Source organism: Arachis ipaensis, chromosome B10 (genome assembly GCF_000816755.2).
Source record: "Arachis ipaensis cultivar K30076 chromosome B10, Araip1.1, whole genome shotgun sequence".
Classification (NCBI taxonomy): Eukaryota; Viridiplantae; Streptophyta; class Magnoliopsida; order Fabales; family Fabaceae; genus Arachis; species Arachis ipaensis.
Genome location: NC_029794.2, coordinates 111,328,006 through 111,333,442, shown reverse-complemented (window position 1 = coordinate 111,333,442; position 5,437 = coordinate 111,328,006).

Below are 5,437 nucleotides of genomic sequence, written 5' to 3'. Positions count from 1 at the left end.
GATTAAAGGATAGATTCGAGGAGAGATGCATCAATAATAAGGGCTTTGATTTGGTCGAAGTTGTCGAAGGACAAAAAAATAAATTGAAGGATCGAAATCGAGGACAAACTATAAAAGTGGTAGTTACTTGGGTTTGTATTTGGCGGGAACAGTCACTTTGTGATTGTTTAAAATTTGTCAAGAGCTTTTTTTTTCATAAAATTCTTTTTATATCTTTATATATTTTTTTAAAAATTTCTTATAATTTTCTTTTCTTACAAATTTACTTTCTTTTTGCAAAGTCTCTTTTCTTTTCCTCTTTTAAGATTTGCTAAAAAATCGATATAATGAATTGGCATGTTTGGTGGGACGATTTTAAATAAAGTGTGTCAAAAGATTTTTTTGTAATGATTTAGTTTATGCAACTTCGAAGTGGAAGGATTATAAACATGGTTGATGAGATTTCGAATACTAATGTTGGATCTTCTACAAATGATAATGTTCCTATAGTAGTTGCACAAACTTCTACAGAATTGACGTTGCATACAGAGGGCAATATTCAGAATCTAGGCAATGTTCTGAAAATCGGTTCGAACCGGCCAGTCGAACCGGTCGAACCGTGAACCGTTGTTAAATACGGTTCGGACAGATAGTAAAACCGCCAGTTTTAAAAACCGGAGTTGAACCGCCAAACCGGCCAGAAACTGGTCGGTCGAACCGAACCGTGACCCGGCCGGTTTTTTAAATTTGGGCAAAACGTTGCGTTTTGCATGCTGAGAGTGAAAGGGCCAAAAGAGAACCCTAGTCACCCAAAGGCACAGACCCACTCCTCTCCTCTCCTCTCGAGCTTCAGCCTCCACTCTCACCTCTCACGTCTCCAGTCTGACTCACCTCAAGCTTCCGGCGCAACTTCCGTCGAGCCACCGCCGCTGTCACAACTTCCGTTGTGCTAACGTCAGCTAGCTCTATTCGCGCGCAGCCACGAACCGTCACGAAGTCAGCCTTCGAAAATCGCAGCCACCGCAGGGGAGGAGGGAGCCTCTGCTGCGTCGCCGTCGTGCCTCCATCGCTGCCAATCCATCATCGCCGCTGCTAGGGTTTGTTGGAGCTGCGCAAAGCCATCGTCGTCGCTGTCACGTGAGGAAGGAAGCATGAGAGACCAAAGTTGCGAGAGAGGAGAAGTCACCCCCGCCGAAAGCCGCTGCTGAAGACTCCATGATAAAAGCGTACTTGATTTTCTGGATTTAGAGTTATTTTTTATTGAATTTCTGGATTTGAATTTTGAATTCGTGCTTGATCTGCAATTTCTGTCTAATTCTTCATATTGTTGTTGTGGTTGAAATTCAAAATTGAAATCTGATTCTTCTTCTTCGTCAATTTCATATTCTGGATTTGTTGATTTGTGAACTGATCTTGTGAAATTGAATTTGTGATCTGTTGTTGGATTTGTTGCTAAATTGCTTGTTGAATCTGAATTTGCATTGATTTCGGCCTTTCTTTTTTCTTGAATTTCTGTTGATGCTGCTGCGAGTTTTGTTCTGTTGATAGCTGAGATTTGGTTGCCGTTGTTGCCTTAGTCTAGCTTTAATCTCTTTCCACTCAATTTTCCAGCAGCAATTTTGAATGTTTTCAAATTGGCAAATGGATTGAGCGCCTTCCATAACTGAAACCATCTTAGAGCTTTTCCTTTCAAACCTCTTTCCACCTCTATGAATCTCTGCTCCTCAGGTGTCCATCCATAACCATCTTTCCCATTGAATATTGGAAATGTATTTTCAGATTGTTGAGTTATTTGTTTTTCCATGAAAAATGGAAGAAACCTCTCAGCGGGAGCACCAATGTTAGAACTCCTTCCATGAATTAGGGAGAGAAACTCCAAATTGAACCAAGTTCAATATCAATTCATTAATTCCTTTAATACATTGATAAAAGTCCCTTATCTATATTCTTTAAAGACTAAGTAATTCTATTGGGCATAACTAGTACCCTTCCTAATATTATTAAATACTAACATGTAGTGGCCACATGAATATCTGAAGTATGCAAAATCAGCAGAGGATGCTGTTGCTGATGTTCTCAGAGCAGGTGTTTTATGAATAAGAGATTGATGGTTAACTGAATTCAATTTTTGTGCTGTTGAATAAGGCAAGGGATTATGAATATGAATGAATGTGATAAAATTGTGAATATGAATAAATATGATTGATGACAAACTTGGATGTTGGCATTTTATGTTTAGTTGGTTCTTTTTGTTATTTGACTTGAGTTTGTATTTGAATGAGATCATAACATTCTGGTTTTATTTTGGATGATATTTTAAAGTTTATATTAAACTATAATTATGTTTTAATGTATTTATTTATATTTTATTTATTATTTTATTATAAAACAGTTTTTTCGGTTCAACCACGATCGAACCGGTTGAACCTATGAACCAGTGAACCAGTAACGAGAACGGTTCGATGACCGGTTCGGTTTTCAGAACCTTGAATCCAGGTAATGGGTCTAGGGATAATGTGGTTGGGAATAATAGGCGTAACCCACGCCCACGAATTTTTCCAACGCAATTGCAACCGCCAGTAACTGCAGGTTGGCCTCCTTTTAGCATTCCTCCTGGTTATACCCCACCGATGAGTGGTTATGTGCCTCCAAATAGGTTTGGTAGTGCGCCAGGAGCGGTTAATAATCAACCACCTCTATACCATTCTGAGTTTTCTCGAGATTATCAGGTGGATCGACATTGAATAATCTTGGTTTGATGGCTGCATTTTGACAACAAATTGATGAGAGTCATCATGATCTGGTCAATTTGTTGACTCAGCAGATGGCCACTATTTTAAATCCCATGATGGCTGATCATGAAACAAAATTCGAGCATTTTGGCTTAGGCAAGTTGAACGAAATTCTCGGATCGTTGATTTTGATGAATGTGATCGTCAAAATGCAAAGGTAAACCCTGAAGATTGAGGGGATTATTCTAGAGCAATGAATGATAAAGTGAATCTCGATGGGAATATCCCTCACATAATTCGATACGATCAGAACGTTGACAATGTGTTGGCTAGGATGCGTGTTAATCAACGAGGTGAACATTATCAAGTAACTAGGATTGTCGAAGATGTTTTTAATAGGATTGGTATCAATGTAGGTTTTATGAATCAACCATATTTTATTTCTGTATTTCCTGCTGTTGTGCATATGGCAGAGGGGTCAAGGGATGTGAAAAATTCCAAAATAATAATAAAATTCGCAGGAGAAGTTGGAGAATTCACTACTGATCATATTGCCCGATATATGATCGAGTTAGACAACTTAGCAAATGATGAGAATTTAAAGATGAAAATTTTTTTCTTCTTCTCTAACGAAGAATACTTTTACTTGGTTTTCAAACTTAATGCTTAATTCGATTATTACTTAGTTGGAAAGTATTTTTTATGCTCAGTTTTATAGGGATGAATTGAACGTAACTATTTCTAATCTTATGGATTTGAAGCATGACAATGGTGAGTTAATTAATGACTTCGTGATCCGATTTAAGAATGCTCGCAGTCAATGTTATGTTTCTCTTCCTGAAAGTAAGGTAGTAAAGATAGCAACTATGAGTTTAGGATTTTACATGGCCGAAAGTTGCTAATGTGCACATACCTGATCTGTCTCATCTAACTGAGAGAGTTTGACAAGTAGAACTTCTTCAGAGAGAAAAAAAGTGTTTAAGAGTGAGAAAAAGTATAAAAATAAATATTTTGCTCAAAAAAAAAAGGTTTTATATATCAAAATGGGGTCTTCAAGTGAAGAATCTGACTTCAAGTTCCCTGAAGTCGACTTGGGTAAATTAAAGAAAGGAGCACCTTATGTTTGTTCTTTGCTTAAGAAAATTGCAAACATTGATAAATCAAATCATCTGAAATATAAGAGTGGAAAAAAGTATAGTTTCAATATCTCAAAATCGGAACAAATATTTGATGTGTTGCTTAAAGATAAACAATTGATTTTACCATAGGGCAAAACATTACTTTCAATTAAAGATTTGAAAAGAAAACCTTATTGTAAATTTCATCAAGCAACTAGTCATTCGACTAATAATTGTGTCCGTTTAAGAGATTTGATTTAAGAGGCAATTTCGGAGGGGAGGCTGAAATTCGATCATGGCAAGAAAGAGATGAAGGTCGACACTGATTCCTTTGATGCTGGAGAAAATTTTGCTGAACCTCATTTTATGGGGGGTCAATATGGCTGGATTTACCTCCTATGAGTTTGACTCTGCTTTCGAAGCTAATGTTCAATCAGTTTACCCCGGTGTGGGTAAGGGATTGTTAGAATTTCTGATGCATTAGAAGTTGAAGAATCTAGATGTTTTCCTATGTCCTCGATGTAATGCTTTATTCGATCCTGAAGCTGTAGCTATCTTTGAGAAAGAAAGGATGACAAAAGAGTTAGCTCATAAGGAAGAACAAGTTTGTCAAAAACATCCCTCTCGACGTCAATAAGGGCAAAGTTCTTGAAATCCTCAAGTAGGTCTTTCACCTACACTAAGTCGCTCACAAGCATTGGGAGCTCAATGAATTAAGAATTGCCATGAGTTTCGTGATCGAGAAGTGTAGCAGTATCAACAACGCCAATCTTAAAGGAGTTACTGAGGATTCAATTGGGGCCGTTATCTATATCCTTGAGGAAGAACAAGAGGAAATCGAGGTGGATGGTATTTCCACCGGGTTGTGTCTGAGGAGCCATCGACTTGCCATCAACTTTTCTGAGTAAGGGGGCAACACCCTCTGTTCACACCAGAATGGTTTCCCATCTGACTAAGAGACTTATCCCAAGGAAATACCTTCCCCCATGAAGGTTGGTAAAGGAAAAGCTGTTGAAATCGCTCTTAACAAATCTACCGAAAAAGAGGCTGATCTCGATGAAGAGTATTTTGATGAGGATAATGAGAAAAAGGTAAGCACAATCTCTATTATTCCTACAGAATATTTGGGAGAATATGAAAGAAATCCAAGTGAGGATTATGATTTTGAAGATGAGGAAGCTTTTGCTTTAATTTGTGAAGATGAAGAGTTGGGTTGCTTTAAAAGGCCCATAGAAAAGTAAAGGCCACACCTTCGACCATTACATATTAGTGCCTTCTTGAGTGGCATATGTGTCAGTAAGGTGTTGGTCGATGGGGGACCGCAATTAGTTTCTTACCAGAAAGGATGCTAACCAAGGTGGGGAAGCATTATGATAATTTGATTCCTACTAATATTTTGGTAACGGACAATAGTGGTGTGCCTACAAAGGGTTTGGTGACTCTCCAAGTTCAGGTTGGTTCTTCATCTCAAACCACTGTTTTTGTGGTGGTTTCTTCAAAGGCTAGTTATAATTCGTTACTTGGCCGTGATTGGATCCATGGTGTTGGGGCTATACCTTCTACTGTGCACCAAAGTATTCTTCTTTGGATTGATGAAGGAAAATATGA